The sequence below is a fragment of the Sinocyclocheilus rhinocerous genome, unplaced genomic scaffold (genome assembly GCF_001515625.1).
Source record: "Sinocyclocheilus rhinocerous isolate Xijiao unplaced genomic scaffold, SAMN03320098_v1.1 scaffold720, whole genome shotgun sequence".
Classification (NCBI taxonomy): domain Eukaryota; kingdom Metazoa; phylum Chordata; class Actinopteri; order Cypriniformes; family Cyprinidae; genus Sinocyclocheilus; species Sinocyclocheilus rhinocerous.
In genome coordinates this window covers 67,664-79,420 of record NW_015653468.1, presented here as the reverse complement: position 1 = coordinate 79,420, position 11,757 = coordinate 67,664, and the positions used below count along the sequence as shown (strand labels likewise).

General features: G+C 36.3%; 1 long non-coding RNA gene across 1 annotated transcript in view; it reads right to left on the bottom strand.

Annotated features, from left to right (window-relative positions):
• Positions 1 to 666: 666 nt before the first annotated feature.
• The window catches only part of LOC107716027 (uncharacterized), an 18,024-nt gene continuing 6,933 nt past the window's right edge, over positions 667 to 11,757 (bottom strand). The window contains exon 3 of the long non-coding RNA XR_001637160.1: positions 667 to 747. This is a non-coding gene — a long non-coding RNA (uncharacterized LOC107716027). The remainder of the gene's footprint in view (positions 748 to 11,757) is intronic.

Sequence of the window (11,757 nt, the reverse complement as noted above, 5' to 3'; positions counted from 1 at the left end):
GCTCTTGCAAAATAACTTGTAAAAATGACATGCATGCAGGTGAATTCTGTAAAAATGTGCCAAGTTTCTACAAACCATGAAACACATTAGCCAGCAGCCAATGGACTATACTGCTAGTTAAACCATTTTTTTGGATTACAGCAGACTCATAAGATGAAATAACGTACATAGCGGAATGGTACACACATGAATGCATAAATAAATGTTTAATAATTTTAAATATTTTTAAATTTTGAATTAAAATTCACCTAATTTGAGCTAACTGAAATTTAAGCTGAAATTAAATATAGATATTTAAAAAATTAACTTAAAAGGGACATACACACAGTTTCACTCAATCTCATGTTACTCTTGCAAACCTATAGAGTAGTATTGCATCCTACATATCTCCAAAGAGTCTTTAGTTTTATAATATTTATAAAAGAAATGCATCTTAGGATTCTTTCTGAAAACATCCGAGCTCCCGCAGGTGTATTGTGGGCGGAGCTAAAGAGTTGCAAGATTTCGCACAGATTGGCAAAACAACACAGAAATGTGATGCAGTTTTATTTACCGCCGAACTGGGCCTTGTTTATAAAATGTTCATCACCAAAATTACGGGAACAAACAAACACACTTGCAAAACTTCGTTGCTGCCCCGGAAAAACAAACTGCATCCACTGTTTACGTAGCAATGGGTTCTTTGGGAAGCTGAACAATGTTATCTTTTTCTCACAACCAAAAACATACTTCTTTGGAGACATTCTTCTTGAGCAAGTCCTGAGCAGCACTGCCGACGACGTTGATGGGAGCGCTCTCTGGTTGACACGTGCGCGTGCTCGCTCTTCTGGGAGAAGTGCCCATATAAGGAATTACCCCCTTCATGGCGTCATGAAGTGCCATGCTTGAGAAAAAAAAACAAATACAATAAATAAATAAATAAAATCTTTTCGAAGGGTATCAAGCTTTTCTAGCATGGAATTTGATTTACAAACACAATTTTTCACCACACCATTACTTTATTTGGAATAATAAGGACATTTTATATAAACAAAAGTCTATAAAAAAAAAAAAAACTGGTTTCGAAAAAATATTATTTTGGTAGACCAATTAGATTCCCTAGGTAAAATATGTTTTTCTATCATTGTAATAATTATAACAGATAAATAAGATCCCTTTTCCAGAAAGATTCAAAACCAAATGCAATTGCATATTAGAATTGATTTGTGAGTGATGTTAGGAAAAAAGTCTGGCTTCTGCCCAATCTCCTAACAAACAAAGAGATATCTTTTCACAGAATATACCCTACTAAACTTTATTTAGCTTAATAATAAATAACAAAAAAATATAATATGTAAGTTGTAGCTTTTGCAAGCAGAAGCCAGAGACAGCTGTTCATTTATTTTGGCACTGCCCTTATGTATCTTTTTATTTGGCAAAGCTAAGTAGTTTCGCTTTCACAACGAAACACACAGCGTCTCCATGACATGGCGGCGGCAACAACAATACTACAGCGAGGATAAAAGTTACGCCTTCTTTCTTTGGGTGGACATTTGGGCGGCTTTATGCAAATCTTCCCACATCGTGATGTAGGTATGTGGGGGCGTGTTAGAACGAGCCGTTTTAGGTAGGCGTGGCTGACTCTTAACTTTTATAAAGAATATCTCTTTGGATTTGAGACTTTAGTCTTTGCAACTTTACAGATCTTCTTTATGCACCAAGAGCTTGTAACACTCCAAAGAGAAAGGAAAAATTTAAATCGCATCATATGACCCCTTTAAGGCTAAATTTCTTATTCATAAATGTACATTTTCCGGAAAAAAGTTTTTTAGCATTTAAAAATGAAGTGAAGCATTATATTGAGTCCATATTGCCCTCAAAGAAACCAAAAGCTATTCGAGTTTTACACTCTTTAGTGTATTCCTTATTTTATTGAATGTGTTGACATTCTGTTCAATTAAAAAAAATTAAAATAAATAAAAAAACTTTTACCAACTTGGAAGTTTTACAAACTTGTCATATGTCCAAATCGTTTTTTGAAACTTTGGCCATGTTCAGCATGAGAATCCAACTCTTTAACAGTGTAAAAGCAATGTAAAAATAAAGATATAAAAAAATGTTTTAGCAACAAACTGAAATGAAATGAAAGGACTAATATTACTAAAAATAAAACAAATATGAATTAGTGCTCCAGATGTATTAGACATTTAAGAATTTCTCTACAAACAGAAAGAGATGAGAAATGATGGTGGAATATGTAGATGGCAGTGTAGTGGGTTATAAAAGAGCTTGTGTATGTGTGAGCTGTAATTGTGTTGGTGGTTTTGAGGGCAGCAGCTGTTGAGTGAGTTGGCCGAGCCGTACTGTCCATTGAGAACATCAGAGCCAAACACACACAGAGAGAGCTCTCAGTCCCAGAGCAGCATTCCTCATTTTTTCCCAGCAGACTAGACAGACAGACATACACACACATACACACTCTTCTCCAGCAGATGGGCCGGTTGGGGGGATCAGAGTCCAGCTGCCCATGAAATCAGACTGATGAGTCAGCAAACGCAAGGCGACGTTTCTGCATCTGGAGACAAAAAAAGCAAAGAGAATCATCTTGCAGGCGCTTTCATCAGCGGGTCATTAGAGCACTGCAGCTCAAGGTGTTTGGCCGGCGCATTCTTTATGCATGCTGTTACTGTCCCTCCTGGGACAGTCTGGGAATCTGAGATTGTAAATCGTACTTGTTCCCAACATGCAACGCGAAGCTGTGAATTTACAGCGGTTCAGAGGGTGTTCATAGGCACTTGCGAGGCTTAATCATGGTGAAATCACTGTAATGCAAGCCTTCAGTGATGCATTGCTATAAAATGGCAGCAATGCATGGCGAATTTGAAAAAAGGCTGACTCTGATTTTATAAGTAGACTTTTCTTGGATAGACATTTTCTTGGTCCTAATACAATACAATTGTATTTCTATAGGACATTTAAATAAAGAGTTGGACAAAGTGATTCCCAGTTAAAATACAATTTCAAAAGTAAAATATAAAATAATTATATATAAAATATTAACCTATTGTCATATTTTTAGGTGTGGTTGAGGGTTAAGTTTGGGCTTAACAGTAACAGATATGGTTTCTTTCAACCAATAAAAAGTCCGATCAAATATGCTTTCCATAGTTGTAAAAACATTTTGATTTAAAGACTTAAATGGACTAATAGTACATCGATGACGCGTCGGTGTCTATTAAATTATTCATGAGACTGCGTGTTCTTATCCTATGAAAAGACTTCATTTCTATGAGAAGACTTCGCTTAATTATTCACAACAGCATGTGTTGATTTGCTGTGACAGACGTTTCAGACTGTGAGATGACATCGCGCACAATAACTGAGAGAAACGTTCATGGATCGAAGAAGAGTGTTTGTTTTTGCTTTGTAATAAGAGTTCGGCACAAACGCGATTCATTCACTTGGTGAGCATAACCGTTTTGTGACACAATCCCTCAAAAGGCTTATATAAATGAAACTGTCAGAACGCTAAGCTGTGTGTGTCTGTTGTCTGTCTCCCCTCTTCCCCCTCATCCGCTCCGCTGCGCACCACGCCCACTTTTTTAGCATTTTTTAAAACTGTGGTGAGAACTAACCAGTGCTGAAATGGTGGGGGGGGTTAATGACCCTTTAAAGGGGTCATCGGATGCCCATTTTCCACAAGTTGATATGATTCTTTAGGGTCTTAATGAAAAGTCTATAACAACATTTTGGTTAAAATTTCTCAATGTAAAAAACACCCTTTTTTACCTTGTCAAAATAAGCTCTGTTTTCAGCACGCTGTTTTAGTCCATGTCGCTTTAAATGCTAATGAGCTCTGCTGACTCCACTCCTCTCTTCCGTGGGGTGAGGAGCAGACTGTAAACTTCAGCCACAAAACTGGCTTACTAGCACATATTAGGAAAGGCGATTTGCAAAGATTCATAAAAAAAGCCCTTATACTCACTTCTTACAGGAATCTCAACAGCCTGATTTGAGAAAGGGGATTTTCAAATAGGGGTTAAAAAAAAAAAACACTGGGTGGATTTTTATCATTATAGGGTGGATGTGTACACACACTTCCAACACACATTTATGTTCAAACAACTTGTAAAGTGAATTTTGCATCCGATGACCCCTTTAAGAGGTTGTTTTACAGTGAAAGAATACAATCTTTAAAGAAATTATTAATTTTATTTTAAATCAAATTTTGCTATTTTTTTTTAATTTAATTTAATTTATTTATTCATTTATTTTTGCTGTATGAAGTCAAGTGACTGTGGTGTATTTGTATTTAGGCTTCAAAATTCATTAAGTTGTGTTCCATTGTGAAAGCTATTTTGATAAACAAAATGTGTATAATCAGTCATAAACTTTTATTGGTGACAGAGCTTATTTTCTGCAATTATCCAAAAAACTATGGGAAATTCCTATTAGACTTTAGTTAAGGGATCAGGGTGATGCTAACTTACAGGTGGCCTACAAAAATACACAGAACTATATTTGTGAGACAAACAGGTCTTAAGATAATTTTGCTTTGTTTGGCCTAGCCATAAAAAAAAAAAAAAGATAAATTTTCTGATACCACAACAGAGACACTAGGATTTTACAAATGGCTTACTATTTATATCTGTATATTAATCTGAGACAGGAGAAAGTATTTTAACACTGAAAAACACATTACCCATAGACAAAGTTATTCTGAGCAGATCAGGCTCAGCAAAGATCCAGACCGTTTTTGGCTGAGCTATTATATGGTTCTTTGAACATTAAAAATGTCCTTTATGTTATATTGCATGTTCTTCAGATCAGATCAGAGTACTGGTTCAAGGTTTCATCCATTAACAGAGCGAACCCCTCCCAGATACTTTGCAGCACTAGTCATGAATGTTTTAAAGAACAATTTAGCTTAGCAAGGTTCTCTTATCACAGCAGGCTGTAATAAAGAAGAAAAATGGGAACAAAACCAGAAGATGACTTTTATAAAGTCAAATGTGAGACATTTTGTGTAAGGAAACAAGTGTTAGTCTATAAACTTTCCTCTAAGGTACTGTTACAAAGTGTATTTTTGTAGTGCTAGTGTTTATGGACTTCCACTTGATGGGTTTCTTTTGTAAAAACCTCCTGTTATCTTTCTGTACCAGACGGGTTAACTTCAAAATCTTTCACATTCTTTGTATCCATCCACCATAATGGAAAAATAGATTGCACCGTATAACAAACACAGTCTGTCAAGTGTTTCCTTGAGTTCTGGGCATGAATTGCTGTGAACGTGTTATAAACAGCCAGTAAATCTTTTGCGTCTCTAATATGAGTCACATTAATACATGTACTGAACCTCATAGTTCACTTATACAGCTGCTTTTGATTAACTTACAAATTACTGTTTATGGAAGAAAGCCAGTGGCCCTTTTTTGAGCATAAAATAGTTATTCACGGTTCAAAATAAAAGCCACAATTAGAAATAAAAAGGGTTTTCCAGTCTGATGTCATAGGAGAAACATAATTTTTAAGAGTGTTGTGTAGAAAACGTCTATGTTTTGGGGCTTTAAAGAACCCAGAAACCAAAACACAGATCTGAAGAACCTATTATGTCAATGTAGAACTGTACAACATAAAAATGATCATTTGTTAAACCCTAAAAGTTGCAGGGAATATTAAAGAACTATTCAACATCATTTAAAAGTCTCACTGCTTGTAGTCTTCAGAGAGAAAAAAAATCACAAATGAGGTCTTTTAAGAGATTAGATTGAGAGCAAATTATCTGTCCTGCTGATGTTTCACCTGCAAAGACAAAAAATAAAATAAAATAAAATAAGTAAAGTAATTTCACAGATGGGTTTCAAAGGAAATGTCATAAGTATCTCAAACTTTGCTTAATTTTACAACATAAAGTACTACACTCTGTGATCAAAAGTCAGAGATTTCAGTAAAAACTATTTCTCATCAAATTCAATGTCTTAATAATCGGAGCTGCTATCCACATGTTATATCTCTATACTAGGGATGTCACAATACCAAAAAAAAAAAAACACAACAATACTACTTCAATATTAACTCCTTCATTTAAACCTTTTAACATTACAAAAACACACAATATGAGTGGCACTTGGACTTCAAATGATAAATAAAGGCTGGTATTTTTACGTTTTTTAAATTTAAGTATTTATTTGTTACTGAAGTAACGATACTTTTGACAACACTATACTGTACTCCTATTGCACTCTATACTATACTCCTATTGTCTCATTTGTATCTATTTTTAGATTTTCTAGCGAATTTTAAGAGAAACATCCAAGATGAAGTTGAGAACTCTAAACCTCCTATAAGCTATGAAAGTGCTACTACAAAGACATACACGTTTTCACAAGTTTGTGGTATATAAAAATGAATGCAGAATGAGAAAAACTAAATCCATTTCATGCTAAAGCAATGAGTTGTTTTTATTCTTCTGTTCTTGTAAAGATGAGTACTGCTAACATATTTCCCTGTAGAAAAGCAAATTGCTCCATGACCGGTTCGATTCTGTCAACTGTGAAGATCAACATATCTTTACTCTTCTCTTTCTCCGCCTCTCTCGCGCTGCAGTTGAAATCTTACACCATCTAACACCTGTTCCGTTGTTTTTACAAGCGTTTCACTGCCGTCTCTATGTCAGTCTTTCTTCTTTTACTATCTTTCTCCCTCTTTCTTCCTCCTTACTCCTACATGTGGCACTCTTTTTCTGAAATCGTTCTGTGAAAAGCGAGACGTTACAACCTGATTTCATGAGAAAACATAACTATTTTATGAGGTGAGGTGTATAGAAAGGTACGATTAAAAGAAATGTAAGCATGAAGGTCCATCTCTAAACCTAACCAGTGAGACGAAAGCAAATCATACGAAAGTGAATGAAATTGTATGAATTCATCAAAACTTAAAATTCATATGAATTAGATAAACTGTAAAATAGGAGTGCGTTGGATGTTTGTGGTACTTTTAAAAACTGAAGTAGACAGCTTGCATGGCTTTTTGAGTTCAATCCATCTATATAATTATTTTAAGTGACTGTGTTGACTGAAACTTAAATGTCAAGTTGCCATGACTTATATATAAACATCCCTCGCACACCTGGGTGGTTATGACCACAGGTACATACAATAGAAAAAAAAAAAAAGTTTTCTTGTAAAACTTACCAATTTAGAATTAGTAACTCTAAAGTTTAAAGTTTTTCATCTAAACTTTTCAACTAAATAAGAAAAAACAACAACAACAAAAAAACACTGAAATACCTTTAAAACGGCACACAGAGACCTCAAGAAATCACAAGACAAGAAGTTATGAAACATAACGACCAAATTGACAACAACAAATAAAACTAGTGAATGAACAAAAAATGCAACCATATTAATGATTTATGTGCATGCTGGGAAAAGGGTGAATGCAACTGAACCTGAAAAAAAAAATCAAAGTTGTAAATAAAACAAAGATTGTTGGAGCACATTTTACTAAGAAAATACTATTTTAGTTAAACTCAGTTTCTTTGTAATTATTTGCAAAATTTACTAGCAATTGCTGAGAGAAAATTGTGTCAAAGAAAATCTTGCACCATTTTTTTTCCCCAGCGTATTTGACCTAAAAATGCATGTTGCTCATACACTTCCCGGTTTGACTAAACTATGTTTATAAGTATGTAGGCCCCGTCCACACGGAGACGCGTTTAGCTGTATACGTAAAGATTTTGTATCGTATAGGCATTTCGTCCAGACGGATCCGCTGTTTTGGGAGCGTGAAACTGCTATTTTTTGAAACCCGGTCCCAGAGTGGATAAATCTGAAAACGCTAGCCTTGTGTTTTCATGTGTACAGCCAATCCATGTATAAGTGTGGACTAGACTTGTTGTTTTGCCCTTTTGTCCACACTGAGATGGTGTTTTTGTCAATGAAAACAAAGCTTTCCAAAGCTCTCCAGAGTGGAAAAATGTTAAAACGTAGTTTTCACGTTATAGTGTGAAGTGTGAAAACGGAGATATTTGAAATGATGATGCATTTAGTCATGCGATGCATATAGTACTTGTCACTAATCCGGTCCGTGGTCTTCCATCTGCTCGCCCCAGAGGTCACCTTCTGATTACATTGACTCTCACGCCACACAAACTGTTGCACGTCAACACACTATATAACAACCACTCAAATCCTTCTCTAATTGCCGAGTATTGTTCTGCATTTATCACTCTCCTAGTGATAGCTGCTTTACGGAGCCATTTCGTGTTTTCATAGTCTAGTCTAGTCTAGTCTTGCTATTACCTGTTTCCTGATTACTGCCTGTGTTCCTTGGATTATCTATTGTTTTACTGTTCGGACTCTGTTTTCCCCTGCCTGAACTTTTGCTGCTGCGTACCTGGATTCTCTCTCTTTGCCTTGCCCTGTTGGATATTGTTCGCCGGAGTCTGATCATGTCTGTCCTTGGAATACTCTTGTGTCTTGCCCGTGCCATACCTGTTTGCTGGTGTTTCGACCCTGCCTGTGTTATTGACTACGTCTCTGTCTAATAAAGCTTGCAAATGGATCTGCACGTCTCTCGTCTCGTTCGCCCGGTTACAGTACCAATAGACATCTATGTTTATACCAGTATTTGCCTGTTACCTGCTGTTGACTTTAACACAATTGCTAAAGATACACTGTATAAAAAGTCCCATAAAAACGGTCAAATGACTGGCAGCTATGGCTGCCAAACAAAAATCGTAAAATTAAAGTAAAATATCGTAATTGAAACAAGGAAAAATCTGTAAAATACGTTTTTTTTTTTCCTGTAAAACCTTTAATGAAAATTTCTGTAAAATTATTGTTTTTGCACTTTATTTCAATTAAGATATTTTACTGTAATTTTACGGGGTTTTTTGGCAGCCATAGCTGCCAGTCATTTGATTAGTTTTTTTAATGAATTTCTTTTTTTTTTTACAGTGTACTGTATGTTACTTTGTTCAGTTTTTATATCACAGTCCTGCAAAGATGACAGAAAATTCACTCACAATTGCTGTCCTGCAGCAAAATATGAGGGCAGTTGCGTTTTAGTCTAAACATATATTGGTGATTGAGTGCAACCTGAATTTTTCAGTATTTTCTGACGTTTCAGTGTGGAAAAAATAAATACAAATTGGAACACTGGAAAAAAATTGGAGTAAAAATAAATAATTCAAAACTACATCAAGAAGCGTGTGTTTCTAAGATTATGAATTAAGAAAAAAACTGCAATAAATAGTACAACGTTGCTTATTTCTGAAGCATTATTTTTGAACTAAGAATCATTTTACATTCTCTCAGCCTGTGGTTTCCTGTATTTTTCCTTCTCTCTCTCTCTCACTCTCCATGAAAGCATGTCTTTGTGGTGGTGTCTTTGGGTTCAGCTCTCGCCCTTTTCATCAGCAGATATTTGAAATCTAACTAACCATATTCATGGTCTGCCAGCTCAGCCGGCGTTCATGCAACACAACACAGATGGCCCGGTGCGGGGGAATCTCAGGAATTTGGTCCAGGAGACACAGGCGGCTGACAGCTGGTTCCAGCACTTTTTTCTCCATCCCACTATACGGCAAAAGCTCACCGACCACCAACCACTGCAGCTCGGCACCATCTGTACACCTATCGTGTTCTGCTCAGATCTGACGATAGTCAGACTTTCCCAGGTTTAGCGTTACAGTCTTCACTTTTATGTAGCTTCTTACGGAGCGTCCTGATACTGTGGGGCTGATGGTTTCTGACATTAAATGCTCAACTGAGCTAATTAGGATCATGGTTCTGGTATCAGTACATCATATTTTGTCTGCAGATTTCTGATCAAGGTCCAGAACAGTACCAGTTAGTTTAGTGAACAGATGGGGAACTGGAGACGAACACAGATGCTAGCTGACGCTAACACGCTAACGTTTATGCATTTGGCAAACTCCTTTCCGGTGCTGGACTTTGAAACTGTAGCTTGCCAAGCGAAAAGCTACTTATAATTTAAAGTAAACTATTCTTACAGCTACACTAAAAAAAGTAGCTGATTAGTACACTCTCAGAAAAAAAAGACAAATCTGTCACTGAGGTGGTACCCTTTCAAAGCCTACTACTAATATGTACTACTTTTACACTTATATACGTTATATACTTATGTATACTTTATATACTTACAATACCTTAAAAGGATTAGTTCACTTTCAAATTAAAATTTACTGATAATTTACTCACCCCCATGTCATCCAAGATGTTTACGTCTTTCTTTCTTCAGTCGAAAAGAACTTAAGGTTTTTGATGAAAACATTCCAGGATTATTCTCCTTATAGTGGACTTCAACGGTTACCAAATGGTTGAAGGTCAAAATGACAGTTTCACTGCAGCTTCAAAGGGCCACGATACCAGACGAGGAATAAGGGTCTTATCTAGTGAAACGATCGGTCGTTTTCTTTCAAAAAAATTTCAATTTATATACTTTTTAACCTCAAACGCTCATCTTGTGTAGCTCTGCAATGCGCATGTGTACTCTTTGCAGTCCCGTTCGAAACAGTTAGGGTATGTCGAAAAACTTCCATCTAATTTTCTCCTCCAACACTCTTAAAAAAATAAAGGTGCTTCAAAAGAAAGTGAACATGCAAAGAAGGTCAAACGCCCTTTATAAAAAAAAAAGGTAAAACAGCGATGTAGGACCATTTTGAAGTTGGAGGAGAAAATGAGATAAGAGTTTTTCGACATACCCTAACTGTCATGAACCAGAATGCACAGAGTTCACGCAGAGCTACACAAGACGAGCGTTTGAGGCTAAAAAGTATATAAATTGAATTTTTTTTTAGAAAATGACCGATCGTAGAATTCGCTAGATAAGACCCTTATTCCTCGTCTGGTATTGTGTACAGCCCTTTGTAGCTGCAGTGAAACTGTAATTTTGACCTTCAACCGTTTGGTAGCCGTTGAACTTCACTATAAGGAGAATAATCCTGGAATGTTTTCATCAAAAACCTTAATTTTTTTTTTTTCGACTGAAGAAAGAATTTTGCTTTAGCTCATAACAATAACTAAGTATAGCATACACAGTCATGGCCAAAAGTTTTGGCAGTGACATAAATTTTGTGCTTTGCAAAGTATGCTGCTTAAGCTGTTGTGGTGTTCATTCACATTGTTTCTAGATTATTGTGTAGAGTGATCAGATGCATTTTAAATAATTGCTAAAAGCTTCATTGGCCAAAAAAAAAACTTTTCACAAAAAAACTAATTTCACAGTTTTTTTTTATCCTGACACAAAATGACCAGCTAACATTAACTGACTAAACCAGGGGTGTCTAAACTCGGTCCTGGAGGGCCGGTGTCCTGAAGAGTTTAGCTCCAACCCCAATTAAACACACCTGAACCAGCTAATCAAGCTCTTACAAGGCATACTAGAAACTTAAAGGCAGGTGTGTTGAGGCAAGTTGGAGCTAAACTCTGCACGACACTGGCCCTCCAGGACCGAGTTTGGGCACCCCTGGACTAACCAAGAAAAACGTCAAGGACAGACTGAAATTCTGCAGGAAGTACAAGGATTGGACAGGAGAAGACTGGGACAAAGTTATTTTCTCTGATGAAGCTCCCTTCCGACCATTTGGGACATCTGAAAAATAAATTTTTCAGAGAAGAAAAGGTGAACAGTTGGTGTTGTGCCAACAGTGAATCATCTTGAGACAATCCATGTGTGGGGTTGCTTTTCAACCAAGGGAGTGGGCTCTCTCATAATTCTGCCCAAAAACATTGCCAGGAATAAAGAATGGTG